Source organism: Hemitrygon akajei, chromosome 23 (assembly GCF_048418815.1).
Source record: "Hemitrygon akajei chromosome 23, sHemAka1.3, whole genome shotgun sequence".
NCBI classification, from domain to species: Eukaryota; Metazoa; Chordata; class Chondrichthyes; order Myliobatiformes; family Dasyatidae; genus Hemitrygon; species Hemitrygon akajei.
The window spans coordinates 57,896,278-57,915,704 of record NC_133146.1 but is presented as its reverse complement, the minus strand read 5'-3'; positions in this window follow the sequence as shown (position 1 = coordinate 57,915,704).

Sequence of the window (19,427 nt, the reverse complement as noted above, 5' to 3'; positions counted from 1 at the left end):
ATAATTATTACTAATTATTTTTCTCAGCTAGCCCAGGTGGGAAGGGGGTTGCCTAGGTTGCCCTTTCCATTCCTCTTGACATCCTCCTCATTTGCTCCACCAACTCCAATAACTTCTGGTGATAAGAGTTAGTGGAGATACGTTTCTACTAAGGTGCTCCCTCCCTCCGCTAGTAGAAGATTGAGAGGAGATTTGATAGAGCTATACATAATCATGAGGAATATAGATAGGGTAAATACAAGCAGGCTTTGTTCCTCTCAGGTTGGCTGGGTCTACAAGCAGAGGTCCTGGGATAAGGTTGAAAGGTGACAATTTAAGGGGAACATGAGGGGAAACTTTTTCACTCAGAAGGTGGTGAGAGTGTGGAACGAGCTGCCAGCACAAGTGGTGCATGAGAGCTCGATTTCAATGTTTGAGAGAAGTTTGGATAAGTACGTGGATAGAAGGGATATGGAGGGCTATGGCCTGGGTGCAGGTCAATGGGAGAAGGCAGTTTAAATAGCTCAGCATGGACTAGATAGCCTGAAGGGCTGTACTTTTCTATGACTCAATGACTCTAGCTTGCTGGTCACTCTTGGGCAAGGTGTAGCACCTGCTTAGCCCCACATCAGGGTCACATGAAGCCATGGGAGCAGGTGCTGGATGGTCATATGAGCAGCTGGTGCACATTACAAGTTCTGGTTATGCAACCACCAATGGCAGGCAGGCATTGCTGAGGTATTGCTGCAATCTCTGAAGAGTATTGCTGGGGTCACCTGTCTTGTAAAGACACTATCCAGAAGTTGGCAATAGCAAACCACTTCAGTACAAAACTTTGCCAAGAACAATCATGGTCATGGAAAGACCATGATCTCTCATGTCAAACAACACAGCACATACCGGACGATAATAAGTTATCCACTGAAGATGATGAAGCTATATAATATGCAGTCCACCACCAAACCATTCCACCAACCACGAAGGGGCTCCTTCAGAGATGGTCTGGGGCAGCCAGAGGCCTATTCTGTCAGGTTTTGTGACACACCATGGATTTCACCGTAAAGCTGCTGCGTAAGGGTGCAGGAACCATCAGCCAAATGGTTTGCAAATAGCTTTTGTCAAACGCTCACCATCTTTGGGTTTACAAAGGGAGATTAAATGTAAATGGCAGTGCAGAGAAATGGTATCAAGACCTCTGTGACGATACTGAGTAATAACCTGAATAGTTTGCCACAGGTATGAATCTGAGCAGTTCTCATATGACACAGAGCTGATTTTAGACTGCATAATGCCTGCAAAAAGTTCCACGTGTATTCATTGGCTTCTACTGAACTAGTGGTGCTCACTCAGCTGGCTAGACCCTGGCAAGAAAAAACTGAATGTAATTGTTGAGAAGAGACTTTCAGGGGCTTCCCTATCCTTGCATTGCAAGATAAAATTTGTGATATTGTAAATATTTCCAACTGCAGGCTGGAAAGCAATTTTGGTCATGCCCTTAGTGTGCTCTCACTTTAACAGTCATTGACAAAGCAGTCGTTAAGCTGCTCCCAGGTTGTTGCTGTGATTACAGAGGTGGCAGATTTCCAAGAGGATGTTCTTATTAAAGTGTAGATCTCACACACACTGTTCCTCACCGATGCTTGTTAAACTGTCTTAGCTGTCATGGCCTTCTCCTTCCTTCCCACACTCCTCCTGTCAGGTTGTCCAGTTCGAAACGTCCTCTGCTTATTTCCCTAGTCGAGCGTTGCTCCAAGGAGAATTCTACTGAAGCATCTGGGAGCAATTAGCTTCTGCAAAAACCTTTAAGTGTTCACATGCATAATGCACACAATTTAAGCTCTAGGAGCATTTGAGCTTATTACCCCTTTGAGGGCTATTACCCCGCAACCATCAGTCTCTTGAACCAAAGGGGATAACTTCACTCGCCCCATCACTGAACTATTCCCAAAAGCATTGGACTCACTTTCAAGGGGACCTCATCTCACGTTCTCGATATTTCTTGGTCATTTATTATTATATTTTTCTTTATTTTTGTTTTCGCACAATTGCAAAAACATTGGTTCTTTGCCCATCCTGTTGGAAGCAGCTTTTCATTGATTCTATTGTGTTTCTTGTACTTACTGTGAATGCCCACAACAAACTGAATCTCAGGGATGTATATGGTGACATATATGTACTTTGATAATAAACTTACTTGAACTCTAAGCTTAAATAATGTTCAAATGCATCGTTCTTTTCACACAAAACAGTGTTAGTTTTCCCAAGTAAAGAAAAAAGTTATGCGCATTATCAGAACATTTCAGAAGACTTTATGGGTACCAGTTTCCAGCCATTATGTAGGCTGACGTAGCTGCCAATTTCTGCACAACAGGCTGCATTGAGTGGACAATCAGTAGGTATGGTTCTCTAACCCCTTTCCCACAGGAACCTGGGCTTCCCCAATTGGAAGGCAGGGTCCAGGCAATGAACAGCAGTACTTCCCCACGGCTGCTGTTTCATCCAAGGACCGAAAAGGCACTGATTATGTGACAGACACCATTACCCCATGCCAATTCTATACCCTCCCACTGATCACACAGTGCCAAATGCCAACGAAAGATGCAGCGATGACATATGGGCCCATTTCAACTTGTAAACCTCTGACACAAAAACTAGGGAGCTTGCTGTTGTATACTTAATATTTCAATAGATTACTCAAATATTATCGAAATAACCCATAATTAATTATTTAAACGAACATGAATGCTTAATCAACTTATACATTTATACAGTATATTGGTTGATTAAGTATTCGTGTTTATTTACATGATTAATTCAGGTTATATGTAAAAATATGTTAATTGCATACATCATCACACTATTATGTGCTTTGTGAGCACCTTTCTGAAGTAAACTCAAAGTTACACCCATAATCTCAGAGTCCCGGATCTTCCTTTGAATGAATTCAATGTTTGGAGGTTACAAAAGATAACACTTGCACAGTATCAACATCTGCAGATTCTCTTGTGGTTATAGTATCTTAATTGACAATGCAATTATCAACGTACTGTTAAATTGCTAAATTCTTTGGCAAGAGCATTTCAGTTAATAAATTTGAATTTTCTCTATGTATTTTAGTAAGCGGGTCTAAAACAAAATCTGCAGCCTATATCCGTTGGGAATAAATGATAAATGATTTGAACCACTAATCTGATGAGCCCCACAATGGTGTCAAAGCTCTGCATGTGGGACCTGTACAGCCCGCTGGAGCGTCAGCATGTCACTGAAACCAGTGAATAAGATTATCAGTTTTTAAAGAACGTTTCAATCCTGGCCAGCACTGGAAACTTAATATCTTGCACAGTGATATCTGTATCTGCTGTGTACTTAATATTTCAATAATATTTGAGTAATCTTGGATATATATTATTTGATTAAGCATTCTTGTTCATTTAAATAATTCATTATGGGTTATATGTATAAATACGTGAATTGCATGTGTCATCACGCTACCATGTGATACGGGTGCACCTCACTTAAAGTGAGCTTGAAGTTAGACCCGTATATCAGACTCCTGTGTTTTTCTTTGAATTAGTTTAATGTTTTGAAGTTACAAAATGTAAGAGTATCTTTGAGGAAAAGGTGGGCACAGGTGGCAGTGGAGAGAGTTTTGTACGATGCAGAAATAGCCTGGTGGCTCAGTGAAGTTAGTTCAGTGCATCAGACGGAGATGGTTTCTCTGGAGATGTGTGCTAACACCAACAGGATCCCAAAGTGCAGGCCTTGCACACCTGGCTGCAAGCCAACTGTAAAACTGCTTTGCCTCAGTAGAGCCAGCTGCCAGTGTTTTCACTGGGTCTTCCAAGCCATCGACCTTCGCAGATCAATTCCCCGCTGATCTGCATTTGGCTTACAGCCAGCTGAATAGGGCAAGCACTTCAGGAACCCAGCAGCAATACCAGATTATAAAAAAAACACTCCGCACCAATATTCACATTCCCATTGTTTTTCTGACTGGGACACTGATCCGCGTGGTTCAGGCACCACGTTGATGATATCCATCATCCGTTTCCCCACAGGGAACTGGGAAGACTGTCGGAGTTGTCATTATTTTCCTTTAACAGGAATTATCTGGATTTTGCACATAATAACTTGGGTTATGCTGTCACACAATTCAACAGAACAGAATTAATCTCTTCTGTAAAACACTCTGCAAGTGAGGTTATCTTCTTGTCAAAAGGCAAAAGAAAGAATCTCCCAGTGGAAGTGTAATGAGTTCATCATGCAGCCTACTATAGTCCATTATGAACCTAAGCAGGAGGTACCAACCTTCAAAGTTCAAAATCTATTATCAAAGTACATATATGTCACCAAATACAACCTTGAGATTCATTTTCTTGTAGGCATTCACAGTCATCATCATTGTTATATGCTGTGTTGCATGACATGAGTGATCATGGTTATCCGTCTGTGTTTAGTCGGAGAAATTCTAATAAGCCCTTCAAAATGTGTGCCTGTCCATCCCTTGATGAATGTCATATGCTGTTGACTACAACTTTTCTTCTATCATTTCTTCCCGTCACTGCGAGATGTTCGAACTTCTCTTTCTTAAGTAGGCATCCTAGAAATTCCAGCTGCCATTCCCCGATTGATGATGTCAGCTCTCTTCTTGTTCCAGCTTTTCAGATTCAGTTTATTGTCATTTAGAAACCACAAATGCAATGCAGTTAAAAAATGAGACAACGTTCCTCCAGAATTATATCACAAAAGCATATGACAAAACAGACTACACCAGAAAATCCACATAATGTTTGGCAATCCCAAATCCAGAGTCCAGAGAGGCTGCTGCGTATTAATATCGCGCTACCATCTTAGCGCGTTCCCCGGAAAGGAGCTCCAAATCCACCAGACAAACAAGACCAAAAAACTAAAGCTACAAGACCTGCACAAAACCATATAGTTACAACAGTGCAAACAATAGCATAATTGATTAAAAAAAAACAGACCATGGGCACAGTAAAAATAGTCCAAAGATGTTAAAAGAACATAAGTTCAAAAGAAATCACCACGCAGTTTCCACAAGTCCCCAGGGTCCCCACAGACTCGCCATCCCACGCCGGTGGCAGAAGGGAATACCCCCACTATGGACTTCCACGGCGCCGCCCGACTCAGCCTCGCAGACACAGCACACACTGACAGCGACCTGACCGCAGCGGACTCCGAGTCCGTCGAACCTCCGAGCTGACGACCATCCCCTCCGGCACAGCTTCTCCGAGCACCATCCTCTGCCGAGCATATTAAGATGGCCCCACCAACGGCCATCGGCAACGCGACCCTGAGGACTGGGGGCCTGTTCTTCCCAGCAGAGTCCCAGACCTCACAGCAGCAATGAAGAAGGTCTTCCTGGAGATCTCCCGATGTTCCTCCGTGCTCCCACATCAGTTTTCAATTGATTATGATTGCGCATGGCACTCCACTTCACAAATAACAGATAATCAGCTCCGGAGTGGCCGCCGCCATCTTGGAATTTGTTCACAACACTTCCTCATTTGTTACTCTGTCCCTCCACGATACTTTCACCATTCTTCTCAAAAACCACATTTCTGCAGCTTTGAGTCTTCCCTCATTTTACTTTGATATTGTCCAACATTTCCTTCCATGTGTTAGTGTGGAATGAATGTAGCATCACATTCACAGTAAATACGAGGAACACAATAGAAACAATGAAAAACCACACCAACAGGTCAGACAAATGACCAGTGTGCAAAAGGCAACAAATAAATAAACATATCAATCAATAAATAAGCAATAACTATCGAGAACATGAGATGAAGAGTCCTTGAAAGTGAGTACTTGTATATCAAGTAACTTCTGGAAATGATTGCTCTTCTCAGCATTTAGATTTGACATTTTGTCATTTGCTTTTCTAAGTGAAATGATTATAAAATAAATAACATATAAACTGATTCTTTGTTACCTTAGTCTAAAGTTAATTGAGGTGACTTTTAAAGGCGAGGGTTATTGTTTATTCCAGCATGATTGGTGTAATTTGATAAAATGTTTTTCATCCACAAACTCTGCATTAATGAAATACAGATTGACTGTGCTGAACCACGGTTTTCTGACAGAGTGGATGGGGTTAACTGGTTCAAACTAGTCAGTTGTTCCAACACAACAATTTTTGTTAAATTAAAAGGTATGCCTCCCGTGGACTCTGGACAGAAGCACTGGCATCAAGTTGCGGAATCTCTGGCTAATCTTTCTCTCTAGTCCCCTCTCTTGTCCTGCGCTGAATTAGAAGAAGTGTTGTGAAAGCAAGAGGCCGCTTGAAGGGGAGAAACGTGAGTAAGATGCCGGAGCCAAAGAAACTTCTGCAAAGTCTAAGTTGAAAGCTCCTCATTGTTCAGATGGTGAAAAATAATCAAAGATAAACTTGTGACTAAAACTTTGCACCATTCTAGTGCTGCAGTGCTCAAAAACAAAGGATACACTGTATGATATAAAATTCATATCGGTGATGTGATTGGTGGGTGTCAGGAGAGCCTTTTAGATACCAAAATGGCATTCATGGTGCTTACACAAACATTTGAGTAGAATCTGCCTATCTTCATGTCAATGAAGGGGTTAACACAAACTTGACTGTTAACAGGAAGAATGCAAAACTTATAGATCATGGTGTCAATCTGCATCGAGTACTGATTTTTATAGCTCTGCTGCCATTTGGAGGCCTGTCGAGCACCTCAACAAATGCAATCAGCAGAACAAGAGAGTCTCCTACAGGGGTATTTGAAAAGATCCTTTATTAATCGCCGTTTAATTGCTGATTTCTTGCCCCTGGCGGTTGCTTCCAATCCACAAAAGACTGGAACACACACAAAATGATGGAGGAACTCAACAAATCGGGCAGCGTCTTTGGGGGAGAATAAACAGTCAACATTTCAGGTTGAGACTTGTTGAAGGGTCTCAGCCCAAAATATGTACTGTTTATTCTCCTCCTTAGAAGCTGCCTGACCTGCTGAGCTCCTGCACCATTTTGTGTGTTGCTCAAGATTTCTGGCATCTGTAGAATCTCTTGAGTTTGGTAGCTCTCAACGGTCACTCTGAGTTTCAATATCTTCAGCGAATGTTTACTGTGAATGTGTGTTGCTGCCACTGGTGTTTAGGACAGCAATGAAGGTCCTCAGTCCCTGGTGAAATTCAGGGCTTCTTTCATCATGTCAGTAGCTTCCTCTCAGTTTTATCTATTGCCAGTCATGCAGGTCCCAGATGTAGAAGGATTCTTCATAAACAAGAGAAAATCTGCAGATGCTGGAAATCCAAGCAACACACACAAAATGCTGGAGGAACTCAGCAGGCCAGGCAGCATCCATGGAAAAGAGTACGGTCGACGTTTTGGGCCGAGACCCTTAGCAACAATTTTATTTTACTACTCATGACTGTTAGCGCTGATCTGAACCCCCATACCTGGAGGACCGTGAACCACTCTTAGTGTGGCCTCTACCCTTTGACCTATTTGACATGGGTGACCCTACCAAGAGCCAAAGCATAAAGCCCTGACTCCAGCCAACATAACTCTCTGGGTCATTGAGGCACGCAAGCCTGCAAACCACGACAAGGTTGTGTTCCTCTTGGAGGACTACTGTAAGTAGTTAAGAGCATCTGATGTAAAGACAAAGAAAGAAAATTCTCATCAGTCTTGCCGTAGCTTTACACAACAGGAGCTGGGGTAGTCCATCCTGCCCCTTACACCTGTCCTGGCATTTGATATGCTCATGGCTAATCAGTGGTAAATGCTTATTATAAAAACACATACCGAGGTACAGTGAAAATCATTTGTTTTGCATGCCACCAGTACAGATTAGGTCATCACTTCAGTACATCGTGGTAGAGTAAGGGAAACATTCACCACCTCCGCTACAGCTAGGTTCACACTCTCACCATGCTCTGAATGAAGAAGTTTCCCCTCAGGTTGCCCTTAAACATTTCACCTTTCACCCTTAACCTATGACCTCTAGTTCTAACCTCACCCAACCTTAGTGGAAAAGGCTGCTTGCATTTATCCTATCTGTACCCTTCATAATTTTGTTTACCAAATCTCCCCTCATTCTCCTATGCTTCAGGAAATAAAGTCTTAACTTATTCAACCTTTCTCTATAACTAAAGTCCTGTCAACATCCTTGTAAATGTTCTCTGTTCTCTTTCAAGCTTACTGTTTTACAGTATTTCCTTAAGGTAGGTGACCAGAACTGCACAAAGTACTCCAAATTTGAACTCACCAATGTCATATGCAACTTCAACATAACATTCTAACTCCCCTACTCAGTACTCTATTTTATCAAGGCCATTGTGCCAAAAACTTTCTTTGTGATCTACCTACCTATTACACCACTTTGCAAGGAATTATGGATCTGTACTCCTACATCCCTTTGTTCCTCAGAGCCCTGCAAGTCCTACCCTTGTTTGTCCCAAAGTGCAACACCTCATACTGACCTGCATTAAATTTAATCTGCCACTTTTCAGCCCATTTTTCCGGTGGCCTTGTAGAATAACTTCGACGAGCCGCAGGTTGCACCATTGCCTATCTAGACACTGTCTAGAATTACCCTACTGCATAGCCCTCTATTTTTCTAAGCTCCATGTACCTATCTAAGAGTCTCTTAAAAGACCCTATTGTATCCGTCTCTACCATCATCGCTGGCAGTGCATTCCACGCACCCACTGCTCTCAGTGTGAGAAACTTATGCCTGATATCCCCTTTGTACCTGCTTCCAAGCACCTTAGAACTATGCCCCCTCATGTTAACTATTTCAGCCCTGGGAGAAAGCCTCTGGTAATCCACATAATCAATGTCTCTCAGCATCTTATACACCTCTATCAGGTCACCTCTCATCCTCCATCACTCCAAGCAGAAAAGGCCAAGTTCACTCAACTATTCTCATAAGGCATGATCTCCAATCCTTGTAAATCTCCTCTACACTCTCTCTATAGTATCCACATCCTTCCTGTAGTGAGGTGACCAGAACTGAACACAGTACTCCAAGTGAGGTCTAACTAAGGTCTTATATAGCTGTAACATTACCTCACGGCTCTTGAATTCAATCCCACGTTTGATGAATGCCAACACACCATACACCTTTTTAACAACACTGTCAACCTGTGCAGCAACTTTGAATGTCTATGGACATGGACCCCAAGATGACTCTGATCCTCCACACTGCCAGGAGTCTTTCCATTAGTACTATATTCTGTCTTCAGGTTTGACTTATGAATGGGAGAAAATCAGAATAGTAGATATGTGGTCTATGAAGCCACTGCCATTACAACTCCTGAGCAATCTCCTGAGCAGGCTGTTTCTGGGACAATCTAACTCCCGAATAAGCATCTACTGCAGCATACGCCGTAGCATGCTGCTTTCTTGGTGAGTAGTGGGGATGTGACATCCAAGGTTTTTCATACAGAGAGTAGTGGAATGCACTACTGGCGGCGGTGGAGGAAGCAGATACAATAGGGTCTTTTAAGAGCCTCTTGGATAGGTACGTGGAGCTTAGAAAAATTGAGGGCTATGCAGTAGGGAAATTCTAGGCCGTTTCTGGAGTAGGCACAACATTGTGGCCGAAGGGCCTGTAATGAGCTGTAAATTTCCATGCTCTTTGTTCTATGAGCTGCCAATTTCGGCTGAATAGCCCCATCTGCCCAAGCAACTGGTTTTAAGGTGCCAGTCACCCACCTTTGCCCCTTCTCCTGTCAATAGAAATGGTTCTGCTGGACTTAGTAGCTAAGCTAAGTGAAGTGAGGCCAGGGGCTGGACTTGGTTATCAGGGGCTATTTGAGATGCACACCTTTGGGAGCATTCACTAGGTAGTGGGGCTTTATCCGCACTGCCTCCCCTGTCTATGACAGTCTTAAGCAACCAGTTTGTCAGGTACTGATTTTGAGATTAATTTGTAGACATTGACGACTCATATGGTGCAGCACAGAAACATAGCGGTTAGCACAACCACTTTACAATGGCCCTGATCACCATTTGGGGTTTTATTGTCTGTTAAGAGTTTGTACGTTCTCTCTGTGACCGCATGCGTTTCCTCAGGGTTCTCCAGTTTTCTCCTACGTTCTGAAGGTGAGTAAATTGTGGGCATTTTATGTTCACACTGGAAGCATGGTGACACGCAGACTGTGTAGGTCATTGACACAAGCAACTGTACGGTCTGATGCACATACGATAAACAATGCTAATCTAATCGAAAAGATCATTGTATTCAGGTACACTCCTGGCATTAGCAACACAGAAAAATTACTTTGACAGTAGCTACAATCGTAGCATTCTCAAACAAATACTGTTGAGCATTTACTTGCATTGTTTTCTGAACATGTGTCTGCAAAGATTTCTGGCCCGAGGAGGTAAAAGGTCACTCATTAATCCTCCTGACATGATCATCACCATCATCATCATTATTATTATGTGCCGTGTTGGATGTTGTGGTTGATCACGGTCTCTGTGACCACGGTTGTTCTTAACAAATTTTTCTACAAAGTGGTTTGCCACTGGGCAGAGGCTTTACAAGACGGGTGACCCCAGCCATTATCAATACTCTTCAGAGATTGCCTGCCTGGCATCAGTGGTGGCAAAACCAGGACTTATGATACATACCAACTGCTCATACAACCATCCACCAACTGCTCCCATGGCTTCTCATGACCCTGATTGAGGGTTAAGCAAGTGCTACACCTTACCCAAGGGTGACCTAGAGAGGTATCTCCACCCACCACCCAGATATGACTCTGTCAAAATATCTAAAGTCTTGGAAGCTCCTATTTCCTACACTGTGCCATCCTATGCTATTTCTCACCCTCTGTCCCATTACAACTCCCATTCGATTTAGATGAGTCTAGCCCAAGGGTTCCCAACTTTGCTTATGCCATGGACCCCTGTCATTAACTGAGGGTTCCATGGACCCCAGGTTGGGAACCCCAGGTCTAGCCCAATTCCAGTTTAAACAGACCACACACACTGGATTGTGCTGTAAAAATACTCTTGGCAGTCCTCTCTTAGCAAATGTCCTCTCCTCCACCAAATAGATGTTGAGATGCAGGAAATACACACAAAATTAATTACACGAGAAATTAAAATAAATCTGGAGCAAGATACAATATAAAGGAACAAACAGGTAATGCTTGAAGCTTTTTAATTTTCTGACACAATTGTTTCGAACATTTATCTTTGATAGTTAATTCACAGTTACAAAGGCACACCTGCAATTTTAATGCTTGACTTGGCATTACAGCTTGTGAGCTGAAAACTTGCAAAGCTCCGAAAATTGAGGAGGTTGCCAATTTCCTGGACCAGGTGACAGCAGGGATTAACAGCTAAGTAATGTACAAATATACTAAAAGAGATGTGTCATCATACAAAAATATCTTTTTGAAAATTAAATGAAGTTTAAGCTCATTATCAAGATAGACTTCCCATTTACTCTTGACTATGTTTATTATTGAGTGATTTCTAGTTCTACCTTTCCTGCTCTATTGCCCCATCACCATCACCTTCAGAATTCCCTCATTGTTTTTCCATACTGAGTTAACACATGGAACATACACACAGTGGCCACTTTATTAGTTACACTACGCTGCTGTAGTCAATTCACTTAAGGTTTGACGTCTTGTGCATTCAGAGATGATCTTCTGCACACCACTGTTGTGATGCCTGTTTACTTGAGTTACTGTTGCCTTCCTGTCAGCTTGAACCATTTGGGTCATTCTCCTCTGACCTCTCTCATTAACAAAGCAGTTTCGCCCACAGAGCTGCCGCTCACTGGATTTCTTTTTTTGTTTTTCACACCATTCTCTGTAAAACTGTAGAGCGGGGATCCATGGTCCCCTTGGTTAATGGTAGGGGTCCATGACATAATAAAGATTGGGAAAGACTGCTGTAGAGACAGTTGTGTGAGAATATTCCAGGAGATCAGCTGTTTCTGAAATACTCAAACCACCCCATCTGGCACCAACAATCATCCCACTTAGATCACTTTTTTCCCATTCTGATACTTGGTCTGAACCTCTTGACCATGTCGGCATGCCTTTATGGATTGGGTTGCTGCCATGTGATTGGCTGAATAGATATTTGTATTAACAAGCTGGTGTAACAGTGCAACAAATAAAATGAATATATTTTCATGCAGGTTTAATTTATTTTTATTTATTTGGAGATCTGGTGCAGGACAGGGTCAACCAGCCCAGCAAGCTGCTCTGCCCAGCAACTCACCAATTTAACTTTAGCCTAATCACGGGACAATTTACAATGACCAATTAGCCTACTAACCAGTACGTCTTCGGACTGTGGGAGGAAACCGGAGCATCTGGAGGAAACCCACACATGCATGAGAAAGAACGTACAAATTCCTTACAAGTGCATCAGAATTGAAGTCCAAACTCCAATGCTCCAAACTGTAACAGGGTCGCGCTATCTGTAACACTACCGTGGCGCCATGAGGTGGCCTAACAATCTGTTCCTGTGATTTGCTGCACCAAAGTAGTTGACCTTGGACAGGCAATCACTCAAAAGACCCAGACATAACATAACATTGGCATGACCGATGCACAATGGCCCAGAATTTGGTGAGGAAGAGAGGAGAGTCAATAAAGTACCATCATTAATGTGCACATTTGCAGTGAGGAGGGGACAGCATGGTTCTGGGTAATTTGTCTCTCACTAGCAGTAACAAGAGCTTATTTCATTCAGATCTCTCGTTAATGTAGATTATTGCAAGATGGTGCTAATGATCATTGGCGACGTTCTGTGCACTGCAGAAAATTGTTCAAAAAATTCTTTTAGGTACACCTCTTCTCCACCTCATGTTCTTGATATTTATTTGAAGTGGTGAATCTGTGGAAGCCGTTGCCACAGGCGACTGTGGAGGCCAAGTGTTTATGTGTACTTAAGACAGAGGTTAGTGGAGTCTTCATTAGTCAGGGCATGAAGTGACACAGGGAAAAGGCAGGAGAATGGGAATGGATCAGCCATGATCAAATAGCAGGACAGACTTGATGGGCCAAATGGCTTAATTCTGCTCCAACATCTTATGGGTTTTTTTATTTATATTATTGTTTCTTCTTTTTGCATTTGCACAGTTTGTTGTCTTCAGACTCTGGTTGAACGTCCTGGTTGGGCGGTCGTTCATTGATTCTGTTCTGGTTACTATTCTATAGATTTGTTGGGTGTGCCCACAGGACAGTGAATCCAGTTTGCATATGGTGAGATACATGTACCTCAATGATAAAGTTTAGCTTTGAACTTTAGATGACCCGGTTCTTCCCAAGTCTCCCCCTGAGCAACTGTATAAAGAGAACTTTCTACATGGGCTGTTCGCGCGCGCGCACGCACGCACGCACACACACACACACCACCCCCCCTACCCCCCACCAAGTGCTGCTTTAAGGATCACTGCCTCAATAAAAGAAGCACTTTGGCCTGTATGAAGGTTCTAGTTTTCCACTACACTGAGACATTCGTAAGGGAACACTGCTGACTGGTACATTGTAGACTGCAGGAGTATATGCCAAGGGATTCACTGAAGCTCGGTAAGGAAGAACTGCAGTCTCAGGTTGTCCTGCCATTGGACATTGAGCCTCTCAGACACTGAAATGTTGATAGGGCCTAAAGGGGGCCACATGAATGCCATTGGGTCTCTGGATACAGAATGTGCTCGCACTATCGATGCATAGAACTGATAACACTATGGATCTGTACTGACCTGGACTATCAGTGTAAAGGAACCCTTGTGCTGCATTTGATTACTTCCTGCATGCAGTTTTTGAATAAAGCTTACTTTGAACTACACGTTAAAAATAACCAAGAGCAGGAACATTCTTCCCAGTTTCCTGATCAATATTAATCTAATCATTATCACATGAATGTTCACGGGATTCTGCCGTGCACAAATGCATAATATTCGCCGTACCAAACAATGACAGGAGACCTCAGCGGGAGAGTATTTAAAGCCATTGCGTTAGGGCTGTTCCACTCTTTCGATCTTGGAGGTCCGGGTCCAGTGGTACAAACAAACAACATGAACTCAGGTCTTCCTTGGTTACGGTGACTTCGTCTGTGCCTTGTCGTTCCCTTCACTCTCCACGGATACCGTCTTCCTGGCCGTTGGATTTCACTGCAGATCTCATCCAGCCAGTCCGCCTGAGCGGACCTCACATGCTAGCTCAGACGTGTCCCTATTTCACTGGGGTACGAGGCCTGCTGGCTTCCCTCACCTAGTTTAGCCTCCATGTCAAAGCAGTATGAGACTGCTGTTGCAAGAAAACAGCTTCTTGGAGCCACTGGTGAAGGTAGTGTGTCCGGTAGGTCCCCAAGGAGAATAAGCTGCTTCAGAATGGATATGACAAGCTCTTTCACCAGAGGTGCTACTCCTTCCTGAACACCCCACACAAGCTGTAAAGTGATTGCACTAACCACGACGAATTGGTGCTGTACTTACGAGTCATCAAGGTTTACAAATTAATATCAAAATCATTGTCCGACCAACTACTTCATTAAGCTTGTCTTAGCCAGGGGAGATAGTGGGGATAAGCTCCCACTACCTATTAATGCTCCCAATGGTGTGTGTCTGAAATAGCCTCTTGACAACCAAGTCCAGTTCCTGGCCTTTACACGTGACTTTGCTGCTAAACCTGGCAGAACTGTTTCTACTGAAAGGAGAAGGGACAAAGGCAGGTTACTGATGCCTTAAAACCAGTTACTTCAGCAGATGGGACTCGTCAGCCATGGAGGAGGAGGAAATGTCTGATGGCAAACTTTGAGGTTATACCCACTCATAGGGGAGGCTTCAGGAGTAAACTCCGACTGAAAATCTGGAGCTGGAGTCCCTAAGGCAGTGCTACATTGAGTTCAATGCTGACTGGCAGCTCCTGTGATGCTGCTGGTGTCAAACTGTATCGGTCTCTGCTGTCCTTTTGGGTTATCAGGTGTGTGCAGAGGCCGAGCCTGCAGCATGGGCAACAGCTTGCTCTCCATATTGTACTGCCCAGCCTTGTGTACCACGCCACATCCATGGTCGACCCCAACCAACGATGTGACTCAATGGAACAAAACCATGTTTCCCTGATGCATCTTTCTATGACTGTGACTATACTTGACTTGTGAAAGTGGCAACACGAAAAATATTTTACTCTTGAACTCTAATCCACCCACTATCTGTTCTTCCTTGTGTATATTGTAGATCTTTAATCTGATTGGTGTAAGAGATGCACTGATTTTTCTTTTGGTCACTAGCATCCCAAAAGACCAGTTGTGCCCTGCTGCAGCTTCTCAACTTGCACCCTCTTCACTCCACCCCCTCCCCCCCACACACTATCTCCCTCAAGCAGCCTTAAGGACAAAGAACCTCTTTATGTATAAACCGAAGCTTGAACCAACACGTTAAACTGCTGGGTCATCAGTAAATCCAACTGCTAAAATGTAAACAATTCATCCATATCATTATCAAGTTGCTGTGTCATCAGAATGAATTGAATGGGTGATTATAGACACCATCCTTCGAATGACGATTAGGGACGTGCCTGTCCTGGCATGCAAAGTTGGCTCTGGTGGACTGGGTGGATGAGATCTATAGTGAGATCCAAAGGCCAGGCAGGCTGTACCACAATACTCCATCGAGAATGAAGAACATGACAAGCCTGAAAAGACTTCGCGATCATCCATTGCAACCAAGGACGACCCCAGTTTGAGACACTTGTTCATACTCTGGACCCAGACTTCTGAGCTTGAGAGAGTGGCACTGCCCCGGTGCAATGTCTTTTCCACTTTAAAAACTCTCCCACACAGGTTTCTGTCTTCGCCAGATATGATGGACAGCCACCACTTCAGCTTTTATAAATTGCTCCAAAACTAAGTGTTGTCTGTCAGTTTGTGTAGTTGAGCAGGAATCATACAGCACAGTAGTTTGCACAACTCTTTATGGTACCTGATGCACCATCAATAACTCACTCTGAGACATAAAAACGAGGTATCGGCTTTTATTGACTGGAAGAAGGAACAAGCAGTGAGTGACCACCATACTACATCCTGGAGACTGAGAGGCCGGGCTCAGACCTCCATCACCTTTATACAGGGGTCTGTGGGAGAAGCCACAGGAGCAGTCAGCAGGGGGCATGTCCAGACAGGTATATGTAGTTCCCATTACTGTCTGTGAGGAGTCTATATGTTCTCCCTGTGACTGTGTGCGTTTCGTCTGAGTCCTCCGGTTCCCTCGCACAGTCCAAAGACATATCAGTTGGTAGGTTAATTGGTCATTCTAAATTATCCTGTGATTAGGCCAGGGTTAGATTGGGTGATTGCTGGGTGGTGTGGCTCAGAGGGCTGGAAAGGCCTATTCCACACTTACTCAATAAATTAATTAATTAATTATGATTAAAAGTTTCCATTGCTGCATCGGTAGATTGTAAGTATCAAGTTTTCACCATTCTAAGAGTCAAGCAATTTTTTGAAGAGTGAACCATTAGATCATTGTGTGATTATAGCTCCATTCTGTAAGTTCAACTTCACTTCATTGTCATTCAACCATACACATGTATACTGCCAAACAAGACCAAAGAACACTGCACGGTACCTATAACTCACACACAAAACTCATGGAATAATACTACCCCAAATAAATTAACAAATAGTAAGGTGCATACACGCTACAAGTTAAAAAGTAAACAGTGTAACACTACTGGTAAGGAAGCTGGTAAGGAAGGCAGGCTCTGTCGTGGGCAAAGTACTGGAGAGTTTAACATGGGTAGCTGAGCGAAGGGCGCTGAGTAGGCTACGGTCAATTATGGATAACTCTGAACATCCTCTACATAGCACCATCCAGAGACAGAGAAGCAGTTTCAGCGACAGGTTACTATCGATACAATGCTCCTCAGACAGGATGAAGAGGTCAATACTCCCCAATGCCATTAGGCTTTACAATTCTACCGCCAGGACTTAAGAACTTTTTAAAAGCTATTATTAATGCTTTTTGAGATAGTGATTTAGATGCATATCATATTTTTTACTGAGTTAAGTATTGTATGTAATTAGTTTTGCTACAACAAGTGTATGGGACATTGGAAAAAAGTTGAATTTCCCCATGGGGATGAATAAAGTATCTATCTATCTATCTATCTATCTACTGGCGCTTCATACGTGACGAGAACGGATGATGAGATTCATACGTGATGGCAGGGGTTCAGTAGTCTCACAGCCTGCGAGAAGAAGCTGTTTCCCTTCCTAACAGTTCTTGTCCTAATGTTACAGTAGCTGCTGCCTGATGGTAGAGGGGTCAAAGAGATTGACCCCCTCCCATTAGATTGACACTTTACCACTTAAGATACCAGTTTAAGTCATTATTCACTGTAGCTTCTATTAGATCAATTTTCCTCCAATATTTCGGCCTCACCCTTAACTTTGGAACTGTTTCTGGTATGTCAAGCAGAGGTTACTATTCTTGCAAGAGCCTCAGAAACATACAGTATTGTGCAAAAGTCTTGGGCATTTATAATCGCAAGGGTGTCTAAGTTTTTGCACAGTAATGTAGTAATTTTATGTATTACACTGTACTGCTGCCACACAAAAAAACAAATTTCATGGCATATGTGAGTGATGATAAACCTGATTCTGATATGAGCATCTATTGTGGACTAAGAGTGGGAAGGGGGTAGAGAGAGGGGAATCATTGTTGGAAAAAGGGGAAAGGGAGAGGGGAGGGAGTAGGAAACACCAGAGAGACATTCTGTAATGATCAATAAGGTAGTTGTATGGAATCAAATGACTTGCCTGGTGTGTCCGGATCTGTGCTAAGCCCTGCCCCTCTGCTCTCCCCTTCTGCCATCTGTGTGGCGAACTACATATACCTGTCTGGACACGCCCCCCTGCTGACAGCTCCTGTGGCTCCTCCCACAGACCCCCTGCTGACTGCTCCTGTGGCCCCTCCCACAGACCCCCTGCTGACTGCTCCTGTGGCCCCTCCCACAGACCCCCTGCTGACTGTTCCTGTGGCTCCTCCCACAGACCCTGCTGACTGCTCCTGTGGCTCCTCCCACAGACCCCTGCTGACTGCTCCTGTGGCCCCTCCCACAGACCCCCTGCTGACTGCTCCTGTGGCTCCTCCCACAGACCCCTGCTGACTGCTCCTGTGGCTCCTCCCACTGACCCCCGCTGACTGCTCCTGTGGCCCCTCCCACAGACCCCCTGCTGACTGCTCCTGTGGCTCCTCCCACAGACCCCCGCTGACTGCTCCTGTGGCTCCTCCCACGGACCCACTGCTCCTGTGGCTCCTCCCACAGACCCCTGCTGACTCCTCCCACAGACCCCCTGCTGACTGCTCCTGTGGCTCCTCCCACAGACCCCTGCTGACTGCTCCTGTGGCTCCTCCCACAGACCCTGCTGACTGCTCCTGTGACTCCTCCCACTGACCCCCTGCTGACTGCTCCTGTGGCTCCTCCCACAGACCCCTGTATAAAGGCGACTGTGGCCTGTTGCCCTGCCTCATTCCCCAGGATGTAGTGTTGTTCATTCTTCCAGTCAATAAAAGCCGATACCTCGCTTCCTACGTCTCAGCGTGAGTTATTGATGGTGCATCAATCTGTCCCACACCCCACCCGTGGCTTTCCATCCTTGCCATTCCCAACATCCTTTGCTCCCACCAGATTTACAAACTGGCTCTCTGCTCCATGGTGGCAAATACAGTGCTGTGCAAATACTTAGGCACCCTAGTCATACACTGTATATGTGCCTAAGACTTTTACACAGTACTGTATATCAATGCCCTGCTTCATCACAGGGGAACTTAACAGTCAAGCATTAACCCCCTCTGTAACCAGCATCCATCACCATACTTACAGCAAGCTTGTTCACTAGAAACAAGAGCAATAATCCTGTTTGCTCCATGGTTAACCATGAGCTCCCACTTCTAAAGCTGGACATCTGAGTACAGACAGCTTTGTACTTCCAACTTTAGCTAGATTTACAAAGGATGATCCTCGGATCAACTGCATTATATAATTTAGAGTTAACTGCACATCACATGTTTAATTGGAAACAAAACGCCCCTGTCATCCCTTCATCCTAATCATAAAATTAAATCCTTCAAAAAGGATGCATATTGAGAAGGTATCTTTGAAGGAGATATCATCTGATGAAGTATGTTGGAGACCAGGGATTCTTAACCATTTTTATGCCATGGACCCCTTTGTCAGTCTGGTGAAGCCTGTGGACCCCTTCTCAGAATAATGTGTTTAAATATATAAAATAAAATGCATAGGATTACAAAGGAAGCCAATTATATTGAAATACAGTTATCAAAATATTTAAAAAACAAATTTGGGATACTATATGTGCTTCTTTATTAATGTATTAAGTAACAACTCTATACATTTAAAATATAAGCAAGTTAAAATTAGATTTTATTTTTAAAGACATATCTGTGTGAAGACTGTTG